This window comes from Dysidea avara, chromosome 6, assembly GCF_963678975.1.
Source record: "Dysidea avara chromosome 6, odDysAvar1.4, whole genome shotgun sequence".
NCBI lineage: Eukaryota > Metazoa > Porifera > Demospongiae > Dictyoceratida > Dysideidae > Dysidea > Dysidea avara.
The window spans coordinates 15,685,620-15,708,175 of NC_089277.1; the positions used below are offsets into that span (position 1 = coordinate 15,685,620).

A 22,556-nucleotide genomic window follows, 5' to 3' on the forward strand; every position below is an offset into this window, starting at 1 on the left:
TATTGTAGTTCTGCTTCAGTTGACTGCATTTCTGGTCAATAATATTGTTCTAATGGCTGTTGCTTGATGTTACTGGATAATGAGGCTTACATATATCAGGGTACCTAATACACTCTAATGTAGCATTCATTAAAAAATTATTACAGCCACTAAGGAGTCCAGACACGAGATTACAGGGCTGTGCTGGCTCCTTAGTGGCTGATATGTAGCAAAATCTACAGAGAACACGTCTGGCCAACATTATAAGGCTGTCCACCGGTAAACCACTGATTCTTGCCAAGCCAGGTCCTTCACAAGGCCTGAAACTGCCATTTGGGCACTCCACACCACCCAGAAAAGACGTCTACTAAAACCAGCCTCATGTAGTTTGAGTAGTGCTGAGGGTCAAAACTTGTAGTACGATAGTGTAGCTATCCACCGGTGGTATTAGTTTGATTTTGCCTGATGTGCGATTTGGTTCGGTTCTGTAAAATCTGGTCACATTTAATTAAACTGTTCAGAGAATAAAGGAAATGTATCCTACCAAAAATTGTTATTGTTGATTAATCACATGTTGCTGTCAGACCTTCAGTGCTGGTCACTGTAAAGCTGTAATAAATAATCCGTTATGCAGTCAAGTAACATCATAAAGTTGACAAAAGCTGACTCAGGCTGGTCAGCTGCAAATTTCTGCAGTAACTATATGAAATTACACAACTTATCCAGCCTTTATACACTCCTACCATAAGTGTAGCTATAGCTATGTACTATATAGTTATCACTGGCTGACACCGCTGACTACCTAGCTAAAGGAGGTGTGGCTGAGAACGCACACATGGTATGGCTATATGATCACTTTACCCTCCTCAAGGTGACAGAAGCTGATATGTTAAGAGACTCTATCTCCATATATACTAGCTTGATGTGGCTGATAACGGTTAATGATCGAGCTAGAGAATCCATAAAAACTCTACAAATGTATAGCTAGCCCGTCATACAGCTTCATCATAACCTATGCACAAAAGGTGACCATAAAAACATACAGAAGGCTTAGTCTCACATCACAGGCATAGATAGTATATTCTATTTATCTTGACGTGGCCAATATAGTATTTTATTGAGGTATCCTCTGGTGAAGTTTCAACTCCTCACATGCTGAACTTTAAGAACTACAGGTCTACAAATTATAGTAAAAGCAGAAACATCAAAATTGTTTGTACAGCAAGTATATAACAAGCTTGCTAAGCGTGTACTAAAATGGTTACAATTTACAAAGGTATATTGCTAGGTGTATGTAGAATCCTATGTACATGTACAACTGGAGAGAAAATTTAATTTTGGTTAGTCAATGCTGCTGCTGCTGCTGTGTCACTGTGTGTAAGGCTGTTCTACACTGCCAAGTAAAGTACTCAGGAAGACAGGCATAGGGCAAAAGTCCTAGCAACAATATGATAGTAACCATAGCAACACACCTTGTGTTGCCATTAGCAACACCATTGTTCACCATGAATAATAGTACATACCTGCAAGTATTATCTCTCAAAACCTATATAGTAATACTACTGAGTTTGAGACCACACGCCTGACTATGACTAGATTTTGTGTTGCCATGTTAACCTCCTACTGCTACCATAACTGGTAAGAGGATAGGTCATGTGGGCACATGAGCTGCAAATAATAAAATTGTATGTTGGTATAATAGCTATCCAGTCTCTCCACAGTGCTGCACTAAATGTATAGGGCACATTATATACATTTAGTGAAAACTAATCAGCTTATGTGACAGCTTACAGGTATGCACACCACAATTTAGAACATCTTATTACCCAAGCTTGTAACCATATTTGAACATCTATGAAACAATGTTGCCATTATATGTATTGTGATGAATTCAATAATAATTTTAACAATCCCGTTAAAGCAACAATCACAATAAGCACATAAAAATGATTCTACAAGTAATCAAACCATTCAAGCAATAAGTTAAAAACACACACACATCAAAATGCTAAGTAGTACAGTTACAGTCCACACAAACACTGTCTCTTTTAACCTAGCGCATAATAACATCACTGCTGAATAATAGGCCACAACTCCACATACCTGGAACACAGGAGGAACAATTAGTCGAATACACATGCGCACCTAGCCTGCCACTGTTCTGTTGCCACTAGCAACAATCAATCCTATATTATGTATAATAATAATAACATCTCACTAACACTATACCATTTTACGTACCTTGAGACACAATTTTGGTAACACAATCAAGTCTACATGGATAATAAAATAACTGACTCACTACAGTATATCATGTTGCGCACCAGAAACTTGCAGACACACACTCAGTTGCTAATAGCAATACCATCATTTCCAGGGCACATTGTCCATCACTGCAACCACTGACAATAGTAAACAACTTTTTTCTTGTATTATGTTGCCAAAGTCCTCACTAAAATCAATAAAAGTAACATTGACTACAGAAACAATTTCCTGTACCTGGAACTCAGGGGGCACACCTTGTACCATGTAGGAAGCTACTGTAAGAATCAGGACTCGTTGAGTTGGAGTAACATGTGACCTCTCCTGTTATAGAGGATCACATCAAAATGTACATAATATTATTGGAATGGCTAGACAAAATCCAGATGACGACAGCGGAACAGTGGATCAACGGCAATGGTAGCACAGTCAACAACATTACTAAGTCTACGTGTTAGTAGGCGTGGCATGATCCACTGAATCAGGATTGTGGTAGGAGCTGTGGAATATCTATCGAGAAATAGGAAGACGTTATATGCCACATACATACATGTGTATGTAGTAGTTATGGTAGAACCTGTCAGATGTAAAATGGTAGCTAATAGGGGACTCCAATATTTTCCAAGTAAAAGCACCTGACTTGGACTATAGTTGACCTAAACCATAACCATATCTATCAGCAATTAGTTCCGTATATTTTTCCTGGCTAAAATATGACCAATCAAAAACTTATTCATAAGCATCCAGGGTCTTCCCTAGAGAGTGATAGAGAAGGATGAAACATTAATTTTCTCAAAATTGTTTTGATGTGGTTCAAATAATGTAATTAATTTGGAAGCACTTTACACTCTATTTGCTGGGGGGAAACCTGAGCATTTATAATTAAGTCCAAGGTAGAAAACTGAAATGTCAGATAAGTATACGAACAATACATATGCCATCATGGTAGCTAGCAACATGCATGTGTACATAGGTTAGGCTGAGATGTTAATAAATAATAAAACCTATCCCTTATAACATTTTAATTGAACTGCATATTTTGCATTGCGAACTGGTGCAAATGCACATTCTGTTTCAAAACCTCAAACTACATACATATTATTTATCAATAACTCTTATGACTTACCATTAGCAAGACATACTTGAAGCCATGAAAGTTCTGTTGAGTGCTAACTGACCAGTGATTATCCTTGAGTGCTGACTGAAGGTGACTGTCTTTGAGTGCCGACCTACTGGTGAGTGCTGACTGCCCAATGGTGATTGTCCTTAATTTCATGAGGTAATAGGAGGGATCATCACTAGTGAACAAACCACTAACAAGAAATCTGCATGAGAAAAACAACACTTTACTCCAGTACATAAAGTATGACTTTGAACACACACACCCAACAGTCTGCATCACCCATCCAATTCCCAGAGTAGGGAATGGACTGGACTGAATGTTGCAACACTGGCCATTATTGAATGTATTTTTCTCCACAGTGATTATTGAAATGGTCATTTGATTTACCAATTAAATTAAAAGGAACTAAATAGGAATGCAGAAAACACTGAATGTAGAACACAGGCCAATGATAACAGTAATAGAATTCCAGGTTCAATGCCCAATCGGTGATGCCTTTTCCTTGAGCAAGTGTACCCGCATTGCTCCAGTCTACTGAGCTCGAGTTGATAAATAAGGACCTGGTATAAACTGGCACCCAGCTGGGCAAGCAAATGCCAACTGTTAAGATCTCACACAGTGGGTGAAAGTGTTTGGGTGCCCACACCTTTACTTTTGAGACACGTCCTGCTGGTTATTACTTCTGCCCTAAGCAGATTTAACTAAGCAACTGAGTAGTGCATAGGTGTCGTAGTGCTGGTTCAAGGGTAGGCATGATGATGCTTGCATGGCAGACGAAGCCTTCGTAACTTCTGTGCATGTGTGTATTGTGTAGCATACAGTATGCACATACATGTGTGCAAGTGTAATCTACACTATATATTGTACCACACATGTATAGGCTCACCTGTGTCATAATAAAAAAGATAAGACATCTCATTGATGTAAGCCAGTCCCAGGGGAAAGATCACAGTCTTATCTCCTGCAGTGTAGCCTTTCCATCACATCATGAGGGTAGATGAACCAGGAGTACAAGTACATCTACTTTCAGATAGGACCGGGCCCTCATGCACACTCTGAGTAGCATAATACGATAGACAATATGTAATAATATTTCCATAATTATCTACAGTTGAACCTGAGTATATACTATTTACTTATGGTACTATAGATGTTCTACTACTCTATAAGGAGTCAAAATCATCTACAAACTTTCAAGATGAGGGTCTATATTTCATCTTTCAGAAATACTTCAGTGTTCATCTTTCAAGAATATTTCAAGTCATAATTCTCCACAAACTTTCGTAAGTTAAGCAAAATTTCATCCAGAATTTTTAGCATTTGTTGTTATATTAATTTTATCGATTCACCTTTCAAAACAGAGTGAAATAATCAGAATTTCAGGCCATATTTCATCTTTCAGAAATAATTTCAGAGGTAATCCATGAAATTTCAGGTCGTTACCTACCCCTCGGCAATGACCCTGAGATTTTCAGGGTAACATGTATTTGGGCGGTACTGTACCTATTAGCGATGTACTGTTAACAACCTGGTACTGTACATACCATCTAGCACCACGTGATATCATGTAATGTCAACTAGCAATTTGTGCTTACAGTATCTCGCCTAGGCAGTCGTAATGCTGACCTCTGACAGCAAGTTTCCGTATAGTTACAGTTATCCAGCACTTGGCACGGGCTACTTGTGTCAAAATTCCTAGGATTTCACAGAGAATTTTGAATGTTGTTACTATCACAGATAGCACCAAGAGTTCATAATATTATGGGGGGGGGAGAGTATCCTACTTCAGTATAGCCTGTATAAACCCATACTGTGAAGTTATGATGCAACACTGTGATCACCTTCAAATGTGTTAGTTGGTCAGGCTTTTGCTCGGCAAATAGCGACAAAGGTAGCAGTACATTGACAAGTTGAAGCATCTTTTGGAGCGTGTTACCAATGCATTGCCAAAGAGGACTGTTCTAAGAGGAAAGCAGGAGCCGATACTATTTATAGATGAGGCAAATCGACTCAGAACACTTCTGAGAGACCCCAGTGGTTTGGCAGCACTAGAGAGTCTTTTTGAATGGCTAATTTTGCAGACTAAAGAAACTAGGTGCTTCCATGTTGTATTAGCCTCTAGTGATAGTTTTTTTCACGTTGTGGGTAGAAAAGTATATAGAGTTTTCTATGTACAACACCTATGTTCTTGGACATCTTGACAAGATGGAAGCTCAGCGGTACTTCAATGAGCTGTTACAAGTTAATAATCGTTTATTCCACAAAATTGCTAAACCCACTTTTCAGAAAGCTTATAGTGTGTGTGGTGGGAGCATCTTTTTGATGGAGGCATTTATGCAGCAGTGGCTTGCAGAGGATGGAGAGGGACTGATCACCACCGATGTTACAGAATTTTCAATGGTTCGACAAGCGACGAGAAGACTTATGATGGGTTTATATCCTGAATCCAAGGACTTGTCGAGGGAAATTGGACCACCCAAGTGGACAAGGGAAGTATTTTTGAAAGTTGTTGGCATGATGGTCGAGTCTGAAGGGTTTCTTACTTATCGACTTTTGTGTGAAAAGTTTGGTAAAGAGGTCATTGATTCAATGATAGAATTCAACTTGATGCACCTCAGACCTACGTGTAGTATGTCACATGATGTACCACATCATTGATTACCAATTGTAACAGCCCAGAGTCCAGCTGCCTTAGTTGGCATGAGAGAATTACTTGAACTTAAATAGTTTTTTGTTTTTTTGTTTTTGTGAGCAAGAGAACTATGAGACAAAGTTTGTTATTGTAACAAGACATTATTAAAGTTATTACTAGTGAATTTAAAAAATTGTTAATTTAGAAATGGAAGTAGGGATATCAAGCGATAAAAACTACTGAAACAAGTGATTTGAATGATGGCAACTATTACAACATAGCTTTGTGGGGAAATCCTTACATTGGCATCTCACCACCTCACCATATATGTTCAATGCCAAAGTAGGAATTTCCCCACAAAGCTATGTTGTAATAGTTGCCATCATTCAAATCACTTGTTTCAGTAGTTTTTATCGCTTGATCCCTACTTCCATTTCTAAATTAACAATTTTTTTAATTCACTAGTTTGTTAACTTTTTTTGGTATAGGTATATAGCTATTATTGATCTTTGGCACTGACTGCTCTATTAGAGTATCTCGATCTTGCTGCTTGCTTTATGCAAGCTGCTCAATTGCTAAATTGAAAGGCATGCAGGGTTTCTATCTCCTGTTTTCTACAATTAGTTACAGCTGGACCATTAATAATGGGTGTGGTCCACTGATCGTTAAGTACGAGCGCGCGCTTTGATTGATAAGGGCGTGGCAGTGTGTTATTATTGCGCTTACTTCGCTAGGCTGTTTGATCGCTTTGCAAGTGTTGCTATACAGGCATCTACTTGCCCTTACAGTACAGAATCCGTTATTAGTTTTGTGGCGTCCGAATACGGCTGCTCTAAGGAAAGTGTCGATATGAATTATTAACGCCTCCGTGACTGGAAAAGAAGACGATCCATAATTGAAGATAAAAGGAAAGGCAAAGCGCAGAAGGCAGACACTCGTCGGAACCCGAAAAGGCACATCCCAGCAGCGAGTTAAATATTGTGGCAAAGAATGGTGATCCTTCGCTGCTTCGTTTGGCCTGTAGCCTTGCGAATGTGGTCAGGCTGGCTGGCAGGCTGGCAGGCAGACGAAAATTTCTGTTTTAGCGATTTTTTAGAAATAAAATTCCAGCACTTTTCTAGTCGTTTCCTGATATATAACGCTAGAAATAAAGTTAGAAACTTGAAGACTCTTTAGTAAAAGGTTTATTTGCTGCGTGAGATATTTCTAGGATGATTTTTGAGGGATTGAAATTTGAGGCGCGCGCCAAATCCACCCAGATCCCTACTTAAACAGTACTATCGTACTGTTTGATAATCAGTTTTATTATTACAGTTTGTTGTTGCAACATGAGACATTACATTTGAAGTTTGTTATTGTTTAACAAGGTTAATAAGTGAAGAGGTGGTAGGGCATTTATTAGAACAAGCGTGGGCTTGTATTACACACACTATCAGAGTCACATTGACCTCGTGTCAGAGTGAGAGTTTCCCCTCCCTCTCTCCACAAGGTTAAAAATATTATGTGTCATTAGCTACTCGGGCATCAGTAGCTACAGGAGGCGACGAGGGGTAAGCTGGCTTATTGGCACTATTAGAAGCTGGTTTAGGGCTAAGAACCCCTTCAGGTGGGACAGAAATTCCCTTTTCTTTGTTGTTCCGGTCTAGTGAGTGTGAGTGCTCTTTCACTTTTCCATGAGGTGGCTGGGTATAGTGAAAGAGGGCCCCCTCTCACTCATTCTCCCCCAAGCTGTAGTAATTTAGCTATTTGTATAGTTACTTCTTCCAATTCCAACTCCCTATCAAAGCCAATAAGTTGGCCAGGAGGGCCCAACAAAACAATCTGACGGATCAGCCTACACTTTGTTGCCAAACCTTCTCAAGGTAGGATGTTATTGCAGTTGAAAACACTATGCCAATGAAAAACATGTGAAATGTCAAAAATTTCATTGACAATTTTCACTGCATTTTCATTGCTAATTATCCCGTGAAATGCAATTTCAATTTCAGTAAACCAGTTGCCACATATGCATTTCAAATTAAATTTCTGAATAAGTAAACAAACTATTACTAATTTTATGCATTTCATGCTGTTTACTCAATAAAGAGGAGTGCACATGTTCTTTGTTTTGTTTTGCTATTTTATTTTTTTCCTACCACAACTGTGTATCGACCACGATGTAGAAGATGTGGGAAAGGGGTCACATCCTTACCACTCTTGCCCAGCCAAAGATGCTGTTTGTTTCCGCTGCACCAGAAGAGGCCATCTAAGCACCCAGTGCTTATCTACCACAAAAACTAACAATGGATGAGCCCTTGAACATGAGAAATGAGAAGTACTTGGATACAGTGTACAGTGCACAGAAGGTAGAGATGAGAGGACAACAAGTTCCAGGAACTGTTATTCATCCCCCAGATCATTCACCTTATTGAACAGAGTTGAAGGGGGGAGATGTGACATCAAGATATTACATGATGATGACAATGTACATTCCTGTGTAAACACATCTGGTTCTCTTCTGGTATAAAGTATGTATGTTCGTATGTTTTGACATGATAAGAAGCAAGTCACAAGTATATTCACCTAGAAATTCTACATCTTGCACCTCAGAAGCGGTGGTAAAATGTACGTATTAAGGCTGAAATGGACGGATAGCAACTTTTACTATCTGGATATCCTAAACAGAACCTTTCCAGATATCCTACAGATAGTGGCTACAAACATTTAGGTTATTATAAACATCCTTGTTTCACTAGTACTAGAATTCATTATGAGAACAAATAATTTGTGGTAATCTTGCAGTGTTGCTTTGCAGTAACAAGATTGGTAGCTGGAGAAAACATGGAAACAAGATCTAGCTAGCAGCTGTTACAGTACTTTTTCCAGTAGTAAAGAACAGGCGAAAACTCTTCTGCTACAACTTATATAGCAGCATATGCCACTTCGCTTCGTCATTAGCGATGGGCATGGTCACTCGCAAACAACAGATAAAATGCTTTAAATAATAAGAAGCTACCCAGTTGGCTTCAAATTACTATCCGGATAGTAAACTATCATCCAGATATCCGGATAATACAGGTATTTGTTTCAGCCCTAGTACGTACAGCTGTAGTAGAAAGGTTTAGAGTTGGTCTGAAGACATTTTTGGGCTTTGCTGTGCCTAACCAATGCTGCCAGCTATCATAAAGGGTTTCAGGGTGATATTTTTGGCTGGAAAAGCCAAGTTCTTCATATACAGTACAATATAATGACAATCTCTACAGCATACTATACAACAAAAGAAAGCCCTTGAACTGATGAAAGGTACCAACACTGGTGGTGGACTATTGACACTACCAGTTTAATCTCATTCACACTGTGATTATCTCCTTTCTTTTTCTCTCTCCCTCTCTCCTCACACACACACATATGCATGCACACACATAGAATGGCCAATACTACCTCAACATCGTCCTATGAGGAATCCTACGACAACTTGACATTGACAACACCAACCCAACCAATGAAGAAGACAATTTCAATGATATTAACATCGATGAATTCATGGACAACATCCCCACCCCAGTACAACCGATGAACAAAGAACCAGAACAAGGTAGTTTAGGGAAAACCCATTCTACAACCCCACAAATGCCACCAACAGAAAAGAAAGACTTAAAAGCTCTCTTTGTCCTGAGGGCACCCCAAATATGGAGGGTTAAGGCCGTCCCCTCTTCTAATTCAAAAAATGCAGCAAACAAGCCTAATTAGCAGTGTGCTAAACTAATATCTATATTGGGTTTTACTTTGCTGCTACATACACAATTGAATCATTGTAATTTGTATTTAGTACTTTATGAAATATTTTGTAATTCTGCAATTACATTGCTAAGGAGGTGTACCTCGAACAAAATGCTTTAACCCACTAATAATGTACAGAAGTATCTTCTTAACTGTTTTATATTTCGTCTATAACAATTTCTAACATAAATTCTCCAGGCAAAGCCTCAAAACTGCTCTACATCTTCTTTCCCATATGTATGGGCATACCCCTTTTTCAACTCGAAGGAATTTGTTATACCCAGTAGCCTAGGAGGCCAGCTGTGTTGTTTTATAGCTTTTGACATCCGTAAAGTCCATGGGAAAGGCCTTTACTGCGTCCTTATAAAACTGCACGTATTAATTGTCTTAAACCAAAGCTTACCTGCCCAGAAGTTTAATACAAGCTCTATATGGCCCTTATTTATCACATAAAGGCTGTTTTTAGCAAACAAAGCTTTACTCACATGGGTGTGGAAAGACAAACAAATATACATACATACATCCATACAAACACACACACTTTTCAGAAAACAATTTCAGTAAACCAGGCACATGCCTGGTTTAAAAATTATTATTTGGATGGGCAAACCTTGAAATTTCAACTTGATAACCTCAACCATATTAGTTAAAGTTACAGCCCGTTTACACTAGCCCTCTGTTTCAAACTGTTTCGAATCAGAGCGGTTTCTAGCTTAATGTAAACACGTAACGAATCAAACCGAACCGTACCGAACCAATCTGAGTTGGACCTGCTAGGGATGTGGGTCTGGTTCGATCCACTTACCGGCTTCGCACTCACCTGTTATAAACAGAGTATGGGTATGAGAAATTACTAAAGTAGCGGTTGTGCAGCTCAACAACCGATCCCGGATCGAGCTGGATCAATCTCACATGAATCGAACTGTAGTGTAAACGGGCTGTTAGTGACTTATTGAAGGGGATGGTTAAACCCGGACCAAAGGTCAATTCTCCAGGAATACAAGATTAGCCATTTTACAGCTATTTATATCCTCTATAGCACTTATACACTACTCACATTGCAGCAACTCTGCCAAGAATGCAATTGCAATGGTTGAGCAACACGAAGTATCCACTGTAGAATAATCTAACAAAGTTAAAACACTTTCTAATGTGTTTTACTGCACAATCGCTACAAAGCTATACCTGTTCTTCCTGCTGTACAATGAGTGGTTGCCCGAATTTATTAGAGTCGCACTGTTCCAGGCCTATTGTACATTATTTTTTCAGAATACCCTGGTCTTGGACTGTGACAGGCCTGTAAATTGAAATTAAAGGCCTGCCACAATACTATTACCATCCTGTAGCAATCCTGCCAGACAGGCCTACCCCAGGAATGGTACAACAGTGTAATCTAGAATACAGTGCTGTGACAGGCTAGTGACATTACAGCATTGACAGGTTTGCAGAATTAAGGCTGATAACAGGCAATAATTTTTATCAGGGATATATCTCAAACTTAATGCATGGAGTTAAGCAAGATAGGCAATACTTGAATTATTTCAAGATGGATATCTAGAGTGAATAGCACGACTCTAATAAATTCGGGCAGCCACTCATTGTTCTATGCAACTACCTGTACAGCAGGAAGAACACGTAACTTTGCAGCGATTGTCTAGTAAAACACATTAGAAAGTGTTTTAACTTTGTTAGATTGTTCTACTTCGTGTTGCTCAACCATCGCAATTGCATTCTTGGCAGAGTTGCTGCAAGGTGAGTAGTGTATAAGTGCTATAGAGGATATAAATAGCTGTAAATACTTAGAAAATGGCTAATCTTGTATTCCTGGAGAATTGACCCTTGGTCCAGTCCAGGTTTTAACCATCCCCCTTATTGAAGCCTACTGTTAAGCCACCCATACCTAGTGGTTGGGTTACAAAGATACTTAACACACAAAACGTGTTGTTTTTTACAATGCACCTCAACACGTAATTTTGCTGTACAAGGCTCCCTTTTTTCCCAGATTTTCAAGTCTTTATGTCAGATTTCTCCTCCTTATTTACATAATATTTTTCAATTTTCAAAGGACAAAACAGGTCACGTTAGCCGCAACATCAATTGACTCTTTGTCCCCAGAGTGTTTACCAACTATGGTAAAAAGAGATCTTTTATCAAGGGGCTCTTATATAGAAAAAAATTATCATCCAGTGTTTCTGAGGTTACCACATTGTCATCATTTAAAAACTTTACCTAAGTTCTTGATAACAATTAAGAGCCCAGCACCAACTCTTATGTACCAGAATCATCATCATTCATTAAGGATCACAATGAGCCGTATTCCACCTCCGTAAACCATAGTACGCGGAAGTTATGGTGTCATGTTTCAAAGATGGTGTTGTTATTGTTACAACCGCAACCATGCCAGAAGCTGTACAAATATAATGTATGGTAAATTTTACAAACGTTTTGATATGGTTAGTGGTTTCAAACTTTTCTGCTGCTCAAATTTGCAAAGCATTAGATTGTACCAATAAGGCCCTGGAGTAAGTTTGTACGTAGTTGAAAGCAGTTTGTCACCTGTCAGATGTTTAGAATAGTTTTAGTGCTTTATATGAGTTGATCCACTTATGTAATTGTTAGAAATTTTGAGTAATTTTCCCTTCAGCGCCATTTTTCCTATATGGGTTTAATATTTTGTCATTGTTAAGCTACAACTTCACTATAGAATGCAGCATTGATTGATTGATACCATCATTGAAACAATGAAGAATGTACATATATACAATAAAAGCATTTATTGAAGCTATATTATTTAAACTGCCAACCACTACATCCTTTACAGGAAGTGCATTGCAGGCTATTAGTGCCATGGAACAGCTAGAATTGTAAAACATTAAGAAAGTATTCATTTAGCATCAAATGTTGTATAATATGAGATGACAATTTATATTGTCCATATGTGATTTACAAATCCTACATCAGGTAAATCAAACGAACACCACCAGTGGATAGATACACTACCATTCTATTGGTTTTGACCCACAGCATTCCTCGGGTTATCCAAACCCCAATGTGTCTCAAGCAATGGTAAAAGTATGAATTGTTTAGATAACTGAAGTCCACACATTTGCTGTACTCTAATAAAACATTCACTAGCTTGCACTTAAAATACTCTAATAAAACAGTCATTTCCAATTTCACATAAACAAGGATACAGATAAATGAGGTTCGGATAACTGAGGATCTACTGTACTCAAACTACTCGAGGCTGGTTTTAACAGACATCTTTTCTGGGTGGTGTGGCTGCTTGATTAGCAGTTTCTATCCTTATAAAGGACCTGGCTTCATGCAAATCAGTGGTGCACAGGTGGATGGACTCATATAGTTGGACAAACATTTTCTGTGTTGTTACTGCTGCATATCAGTCACTAAAAAGCCAGCACAGCCCTGTAACCATGCATGGTTGCCATGGCACTAGTATTATCACGAAAGATGCAGCCACTTCTACCAATGCTACAGCAGAAACAGCATTGGAAGTGGTAGTGTAGCATTAATGGAGTCCAAAGCAGTTACAGACACAATGTATGGAATTTATAAATCCTCAAGTACATAGTACCTTACTTCATAGCAACCCTGCTTACAACACAATCGCGATAGCAGAATAACACATTGGTGTTGATCATTAAATAGAATGAACACAAAATACCAACTCTAGAACAAGTTAACTAAGCTACTTTCTAATACACTTCAATATACAATTGCTACAAAACTACAAATACAAGGTTAGAAGGTAGTGTGAACAGGGTGTTAGACTCTTTTTTACAATACACTCAAATTAATTATCTTTTCCATGGCAGCTTCTGCTGTAGCCTTTTCCTAAAAGTCACTGCATGGATCTTTCATAATAATACTAATGCCATCCCAAACACCATGGTAACAATGATGCTCACGTGACATAATTTAATGTGTCCTATTACATCTTCACACAGTAGGAAACTAGGAATGCATATTCATTGTAGATTTTGAACACGTTATTATGCCTGAAGGCATGGAGTATATCAGAAAACAAGGTGGGAGACACAATCTGGAATACGGAATAACAAAACGGTGGAATAATGGATTAATTGAAAATTATATTCTAAATTTTTATGCCTTCTATAGCACTATACACTCCTTACTTCATAGCAACCCTGCTGACAATGCCTTGGGGTGATCATTAAATAGAATGCACACAAAGTATCAATTCTAGAGCAAATCAGCTACTTTTTAACACACTTCAATACATAATCGCTACAAAACTGAAAGTTTTCTCTGCTATACTTGCTTATACCAGCTGTCACACACAATTAAGTAACTGCTGGAATTTATTAGTGACAAAACATTCCATCCCCAAGAAATCTATTCTGCAGTAATCTACTTTGTCTAACCTACGTGACTGTTAGCCATCCATCACCAAACGTGTTTAAAATAACTTCTAAAGTCAAACACTACTTGAAAATTCTTGTTACTTCGTATCTAATAAATTCAGACAGTCACTTGTGTGAACAGCTGGTATGAACAAGTTAGCAGAAAGAACTTATAGCAACTGTATATTGAAGCGTAACCACTTAGCTTGTTCTACAGTGGATAGTTTTGTGTGCATTGCTATTGCATTACTATTGTGTATTTTTGCTACCACCAAATCTACACCTTTCGCTGTCAGCAAAGATGAATGGAACACCAAGGAAGCCGGGTGTGCAGTGCTATTTCGGAGCATACAGCAAAACCTCTATAATCCAATACTCGTCAGGATAAAAAATTGTGTTGGATTAGCAAGGATGTCATTGAGGTAGTGTATATTACATAGAAAAGTCTTTTTGGTATACAAACAATGTCAGATTATATAAAGCTATTCTGGATTACAGAGGTAGAGAGGTTTCAATGTATTTAGATGCCATGCCACAAAAATACTATGCTACTACCATAGATACTATACTAATAACACGGGATTGGAAGCTCCGTTTCATGTACTGGCACTCCTCGTTGTACTGGAAGTAATTAATTTGCTGGTTGCATCATGTCATTAGTTATGTTGCTACCTTCGTCACTATGCTCTATTATTACAGGACGGGATTTGGCTCTTGTTCCGTGAGCTGTAAGTTCGTCTGTATAAAACAAAGAACTGTACAGTAATTGCTACACTAAGCCACACTCGAATCACTTAGCTTTGCCATATTTCCAGCAATTGTCTGGAGGACGCTTAGAAATACCCGAAACAGGTACACAAACTATGTGACTTCTTGTTTGTTAACACTAAAAATCTTCTGGAAAAAGTGTTGAATTGAACCAACGTGCGGCACAAGCCATTTGGAACTATCTGTACTTTAATACAATTCCATTAGTTTTCACTGTGTGTAACGGGTTGAACATAGCTGACAACGAAGCGTAATGGTAACTTCACTTTTCACACGATAATTGATATAGCTGGGGCACGCAGTGCCTTTTCAGATGCGGTATGCGTGGGGCCACCAGCTATAATAAAATTATTTACAAAAAAAGTTAACAAACAAGTACATGAAAAAATTTGGAATTTTCATCTACAGTAGGGACCATAGCACATTGATAAAAAGTACTGAAACAAGTTGGAGTAGTCCATGATATTAAATCACTGTAATACAATAAGAAGTGTTATATCCCTACTGTGCTCAAGATACCATAACGGAAATGCACAGTAGGGATATAACACTTCTTATTGTATTACAGTGATTTAATATCATGGACTACTCCAACTTGTTTCAGTACTTTTATCAATGTGCTATGGTCCCTACTGTAGTTGAAAATTCCAAATTTTTTTGTGTACTTGTATAATCAGGGTTACTTATACCAAGTTCATAATAATTTATATATACCGAGGAGAATATATCCTACTCTCACATACCCATGTTCAACTAATGACATCATTAAAAGGAGAGAAATGGGAGAATTTGGAAGTGCTATGTCATAATAATATTATTGATTGAATGCGTGCCGAACAACGTCGTTAGCAACCTAAACTAACTCCAGCTCCAAGAGTTTCTCACTGAACTACAATCATTCCTTCATGGGTTAATATTTGTAGGCATTTTTTGTTTCCTGAGTGTTACAAGTGCAAAATGGTACTAACGATTCTTGCACTTTTGTGGCTGCCCATACATCACAAACTACAACATCATGTCGTTACATCATAACTTCACGATACACCCTTCTACAGGGATATATGAGAGTAGAACACTCTCCTTAGATTATATATATTATGAACTATTGGTTATACATACGTACATACATACATACATACATACATACATACATACATACATACATACATACATACATACATACATACATACATACATACATACATACATACATACATACATACATACATACATACATAGCTACACTTCAGTACAAACATTTACATAACAGGCATGAACAATGCAGTAATGATGATCAACAAGATCCAGAGGCAAAAGCAAATACACTGACCAATACTAGCTGGCCTTTTTGTATATTGAAGTGCTTTTTGGTATTGCCAAGAACCGGATGCCTGGTATACTGAGATTTCTGTAGCTGGTATCTAGGAGACCAAATGGTTTGGATCAGACACACCTGGTCTATTGACACAGCAAGTTCTGTGTTGGTCAACCTCCTCCACCGAAACAGACGTACAGCCTTCTGCTGTGGGTGTGGCAAATGTTTCCACCACAACAGTGGTACAATTGGTAATCAGGACAGTCTCATTTGTAATGTACCTAGATTTAGATTACTCAATACAGTGAAATCAGGATACAAGTTTCTCATTACTCGCCCACATCACTATTCCACTCTGCTGCCTTTAAATTCATTACTGCTATATTTGATCATGCGTGCTAGTATTTCGATGTTTAGAGAAACTAGGCATCTAAGCAATGCATTTCTTCCTGCTTCGGATGCCGGTAAAATAACCCTTAAGGAGTCTTTTGATAATCCTTGTGCGACAGATAGCCTGCTGTTGCTGTGATTTTGGGTACTTCCTTCAATACTTTAATGAAAATGACTGCCCGCCCTTTGAGGAAGTGGCTGAATCAATCAATCAATCATCAATTAAAGCGTTTCGTTTACCCCAGTCACAAACTAACATAAGGTAATGAAGTGGACGTAGCAACTGCAAACACAACTCAGTACTAGTACAAAACACCATCAAGTTTAATTGTCACTGTAAATTTAATTCAATTTCATCTACTAGAAGTCATCACTTGTCAATAAACCCACCACAGTCAACCATCAACTCTCGTCGTTATTCGTTCTTTGTTAACACTGTCTTTCTGTGGAATTCTGTACCATTAACCATCCTCAGGGGCGGATCCAGAGTTTCGAAAGAGGGGGGGCACCTTTCTGAAAAACAGTTGAAGACCAAAAAACTTGCTGAAAACCAGTTGAAGACCAAAAAAAAAAAAAAAAAAAAAAAAAAGGTCACAACAATAATAGCTAGTTATCCTTACCAACTATATCACGTCTGTTATGTAAAATAAAATCCTATTTGTAGCTTCATAGGTAAGCTACACTGCCTCATGAACATTGTGACTGCTTTATTAGAGTACTTGACTGCTCTATTAGAGTATCTCGATCTTGTATGCAATTTCTTGAAGGGGGGGGGGGGGGCATTTGCCCCAAATGCCCCATCCTGGATCCGCCACTGATCCTCAATGATCCAAATCCAAAATCCTTCCGGCATTCATTATGCCATTATGTGTGTGTTAATTGATGTTTTTGTATTGTTGTGCAGTTTTGTAATTATTTGTTTGTTGTATATTTTTGTAGTTGTAGTGTTCTTTTTTGTGGCTGACACCTTGTACAGGCTTTGGCTTTTGTGTATGCCTTCCATTGTGGTAAATTTGATAATAATAATAATAACACGTGTAAGTACAAAACCGGAAACATTTACACTAATCACGTATTAGAATTAGCCTATACAGCAAGGAACGATTCCAACTTACCGATTTTACTTCATTATTCGGGTACACTAGCACAGAAGAGGACGAGAGGTACATATCGCTTCTGTCGCTTCGCAGCTGTGAGACAGCGCACGTGATAAAAATAATTTCTTTTTTTTGGAATGGGTAGCCGGTAAGTTACCATGGTGACAACATTTAAGTGGTGCTTTGCCGAAGGAAAATGCCTTATCTGGAAATAAAGAAGAAAAACAGGAATAAGACACAGCTGGGTTGTAATAAGGCGGCGTTTATACCGTGCGTCACTAGTCGTAGCTAGCAGAGCCGCTGTGCTCGGTCAAGTTTTGTGGCTGGCCACGCCAAGTCGAAAACTCCATAGTGGACGACGATAACATCATGTAACTATTGTACTGAGGTATTAGTTGACTGTATTACAAATGTAATTTCAATGTCCGGCATCGGCTTCTCACTGAGTTCAAGTTTCTAACCTAAGTATGTTGGGCTCTTGCTGTACTAGTTGTACACCGAGCGGAAACAGTCTAGAAAAGCATGCACATGTTTATGAAAAAGATATATTATGGTAAATTTACGCCTAATCCTGTTTTTCTAGCACTGAGCCAGGGGTATGAGAATGCTGTTCTATAGTGCCGCACCATACTATGGTTTGTCACTTACTTCAGGCATTTACATATATAGGAAAAAGGAGATGAGACAAATGCTATATCAGGCCAGAGAGTTAAAGTGTGTATGTTGTCTGCCCCTTTGAAGTTCAGCTCCACTCCTAGGGATTATGTACACGAGACCCTTTGTGAGAAGGATTTTTACATTTTTGTTTGACACCGACTGTGTGGTGTATGCTGTAGAGTTGCCATACTTGGAACTGTCTGACTGGCTAACACCAGTACTATCATTGTGTGGCTGTTACAATAAACTACTATAGGTTGGTCATGAAGTGAAGAAGTGTATGCAACAAATCACCACCTGAGAATCCATGACAACATTGAGTGATTGTTGTTAATGAAGTACATAGATCCAAAGTCTAACTATTACTTAGCATTGTTATGTCCTATATATTATGTGTTATTTCTGTTTTGTAGAAGTCCATCGCTGGCATATAGATTTAATCAGGTAGCACTGATGGTGTTCTGTTGTGTTGTCAGCGAGATTATACCATCTTGACTATAGTTGGATGATTTCAGAGGATTTCACTGTTGCCTCCTCAGCTGCAGCTCCTGCTGTTGTACTAATGAATGTATTACATACAAGTTAGGTGAGAATTATCATTTCTAGGTTACGTATGTATTTGATATTTATAAGCCTATCTATATTGTGTAGGTTACAAAGGTTGTTTTGGAAAGATTTTTTACTGAGGGTTAGTTCTCTGTTATATGTAATGGACTTTACCCGTTACATATTTACATACTCAGGATGAATACATGTTGTGATGTAGTCTTGGTAACTTGCTATTGAGATGTTAACCAGGTGGTTCGTTGCTTGCAAATCAGTGTTGTATTCTGAGGCTATGTTTAGTGTGTTATTTCAGAACCATCAGTTTGTTGGAGTAGGTGTAGCTACAGCTGTAACACAGGTTAGTTGGAGACCTGTTTTCTAACACTTATTGTTTACATTATTATAGGTATCTACATATGATATTTTAGGTTACCTACATCATAAGGTATGTTTTATTGTATTTGTTTCAGTTAATCATATTATGTTTTCCCATAGTTGCAACGTGACCGATATGAATTCCTTTACCTGCTAGTGTGTATTCTGGCTACGTGACATTATTCTAACTCCATTTTGAAGTTGTGCAGGAACGATAGGAACAATTGGATTTTGTGCTATATACCAATATATTTATGATGTCAAAACGGTACGTGTGTATAAAGCTATTATATTTGTTTGACTTAAGGTTACGGGATACTGTAAACCCCACATGTACACTATCGATCATTTTTCATGATTAGGGGTTTGATTTTTCTTAATGTATTGTTATCAAATATTTATGCATTCTTAACTTCTCATAAATCGACATGGAATTCAAATGTTGTTATGGAAACACGAGTTGTCCCCATGCCAAACAGTGAAAACTGTGAACCAAAAATCAGACCAATAAAGAACCATGAGAACTTACGAACAATTCTAAAGTTTGAAGAACATCACTTGTGAGGGACTGACAAGAGGATTTGTGAATAATGTGTATAGTTGCTGAAATATGACTACAATATGGCCTAAAGCAAGACACTAGTCACAAAATTAATGTTTAAATTGATATCACAAGCACTAGAAACATTATTTCTAACAAATGGCTCCGTCAGGACCTAGACAAGAAGCCAGACTAGTAGTCTGTTTATACAAAATGTTAACAACTAGTTTGACAGTCCTGATTTTTGGTTCAGGAAAATATCGCCATTAGTCAGCAAAACTACCCATGCGCTTACAGGTGTGCCAGTTGCTAAGTGTGTTGTATCTATGTTATCTTGTACTGTTACGTGTGTTTTCTTGTACCTTGTAACTGTCCAGTCAGCACGCTATTATTCTCCCAACAATTTAAGCCTGTTACCAGCTGATACAAAACACAACAACACCAAGCCTGCCTTAATTACGTAATAAAATTTTTGTTTGACAGTCGCTCACTATCCCGTAACCTTAAATGTCCATAATAGTTACTCTCAAGAAACATGATTTACTGCATGAAGATCTCACCTGTCTATAAAGATTTTGGTAAGCTGTTGTGCTTACATCTATTGTTACTACATGTTGTGCCATACAGCAGCTTGAAACAAATAACATGCAGATGCCAGTCAATGTTGAAGTCACTCATGGGTGGTGGAGTAACCAGCTTGTACAGAAACTATTGTAAGTTTTTGTGGTCAAACTGTTTTGTACTTGGTAAATGCAACTATTGATAGGAGGAATGTAGAAAATGTACAAGTAAAGTGTGGTTGGTGATAACTCCACCCCTTCCAGTCCTGCATAATGGTCGAAGCTGTATAAAGCACCGTACCATACATGGTATGTGAATAAATTCATGCATATAACAATTATTTATCCTTTTGCACTTGCAGGCTTGTTAAAGAAAACCGAGCAACCTAATAACTGAACTGCATGCAGTTTGTAACTATTGTACAGATGTATTTTATTAAGGTTACGGGATGCTGTAAACCCCACATGTACACTATTCATCATTTTTCATGATTAGGGGTTTGATTTTTCTTAATGCATTGTTATCAAATATTTATGCATTCTTAACTTCTCATAAATCGACATGGAATTCAAATGTTGTTACGGAAACATAAGTTGTCCCCATGCCAAACAGTGAAAACTGTGAACCAAAAATCAGACCAATGAAGAACCATGAGAACTTACTAACAATTCTAAGGTTTGAAGAACATCACTTGTGAGGGACTAACAAGAGGATTTGTGAATAATGTGTATAGTTGCTGAAATATGACTACAATATGGCCTAAAGCAAGACACTGGTCACAAGATTAATTTTTAAATTGATATCACAAGCACTAGAAACATTATTTCTAACAAATGGCTCCGTCAGGACCTAGACAAGAAGCCAGACTAGTAGTCTGTTTATACAAAATGTTAACAACTAGTTTGACAGTCCTGATTTTTGGTTCAGGAAAATATCGCCATTAGTCAGCAAAACTACGCATGCGCTTACAGGTGCGCCAGTTGCTAAGTGTGTTGTATCTATGTTATCTTGTACTGTTACGTGTGTTTTCTTGTACCTTGTAACTGTCCAGTCAGCACGCTATTATTCTCCCAACAATTTAAGCCTGTTACCAGCTGATACAAAACACAACAACACCAAGCCCGCCTTAATTACGTAATAAAATTTTTGTTTGACAGTCGCTCACTATCCCGTAACCTTAATATGGTGTTGATACCTGTCAAAGGTGCTATGGTAGCACTGTAGCACTTACAGAAGGTGTCATTGTAACATCTATGAGAGGTGCTATCATGGCATCTATATAAAAGCTTAAAATTTGACTGCTCAATAGCACCTACCATAGGTGCTACCATAGCACTTCTTTTAACAGTGTGATTATTGAAATTGGCCCCATTCAACAATGGCGTCCGGCGTGGTTTTGGATAGTGTCTATACAGAGAATAGAGATCCAGAAAGATCAAGATATTGATGCCTTACCACACTTTTCTCCTTCGTTCTTCACTGGGAACATCTCGAAACGTTACACCTTCCAATGGCACAGTGTACAAAGTAACCCCAGTCTTGTCGCCATTTTTAAGTTGTGACGTAATTGCGGATAAGGCTCATATCTTGAGCAACCTTTCGAGGTGAAGTGACGTATCGTTAAAGTACGAAATGTCCAAGCTTACTTACAAAGAATTTGAAGGTAATTTCCTCGGATTACTACCTGATGATTTTAAACGATTTCTAATTTCAAAGGTGAACGTACTTTTGAAATCAGTGTTCTGGCAGCCAAAAGTACCCCTTAGTCGCAAAGAATATTTCAGTGAAGTTGGGCTAAAAGCAGTGGAACAATGTGTTAAAAAGATATGCATACGGCCAAAAATTACCAATCAAGAAGAATTAGATAAGCGCTACACTAGGAGTTCCCGTTTGTATACTGCAGTAGTGAATGATACAATTCGCGACACGAAAGCCAGTCCATCGGTCTTGGAATCGATAACAGATAAATTCCAAAATATGCAGACCACTGATGATAGTGACATTGGTGATGATCAGTTTCTCCAGGTTACATCACCAGTCCATATGTCTCCAATTGGAACAGAAAGAGCTACTTCTAGGAAACAAGGTACAAAACGACATCATAAAGTGTTAAATGATACTTATCACAAACATGAAGTTCAAATATTTAAATTATTAGCAGAACTG

The 22,556-nt window shown here is 38.1% G+C and overlaps 3 long non-coding RNA genes across 10 annotated transcripts; 1 reads left to right on the forward strand and 2 right to left on the reverse strand.

Annotated features, from left to right (window-relative positions):
* Window positions 1-1,896: 1,896 nt before the first annotated feature.
* Window positions 1,897-17,843, reverse strand: LOC136257396 (uncharacterized). Of its 3 annotated transcripts, none has more exons than XR_010701962.1 (7): window positions 17,729-17,843; window positions 3,368-3,566; window positions 2,479-2,751; window positions 2,304-2,431; window positions 2,221-2,252; window positions 2,083-2,165; window positions 1,897-2,032 (listed from the first exon to the last, which is right to left on the reverse strand). It is a non-coding gene; the product is annotated as an uncharacterized lncRNA (long non-coding RNA). The 3 variants fall into 3 exon arrangements; XR_010701961.1 differs by adding an exon at window positions 4,251-4,419 and having other exon boundaries at window positions 1,897-2,165; window positions 17,729-17,829; XR_010701960.1 differs by having other exon boundaries at window positions 1,897-2,165.
* Window positions 17,844-17,861: 18 nt separating this feature from the next.
* LOC136257397 (uncharacterized) lies at window positions 17,862-20,946 on the forward strand. 6 transcript variants are annotated; one of them, XR_010701967.1, is made up of 12 exons: window positions 17,862-18,098; window positions 18,781-18,811; window positions 18,869-18,953; window positions 19,019-19,055; window positions 19,111-19,168; window positions 19,214-19,271; window positions 19,320-19,358; window positions 19,409-19,556; window positions 20,350-20,407; window positions 20,457-20,542; window positions 20,596-20,698; window positions 20,752-20,946. It is a non-coding gene; the product is annotated as an uncharacterized lncRNA (long non-coding RNA). The 6 variants fall into 6 exon arrangements; XR_010701968.1 differs by having other exon boundaries at window positions 19,227-19,271; XR_010701963.1 differs by having other exon boundaries at window positions 19,111-19,271.
* LOC136257398 (uncharacterized) lies at window positions 18,676-21,575 on the reverse strand. The gene is made up of 2 exons (XR_010701969.1): window positions 20,192-21,575; window positions 18,676-18,926 (listed from the first exon to the last, which is right to left on the reverse strand). It is a non-coding gene; the product is annotated as an uncharacterized lncRNA (long non-coding RNA).
* Window positions 21,576-22,556: the final 981 nt, after the last annotated feature.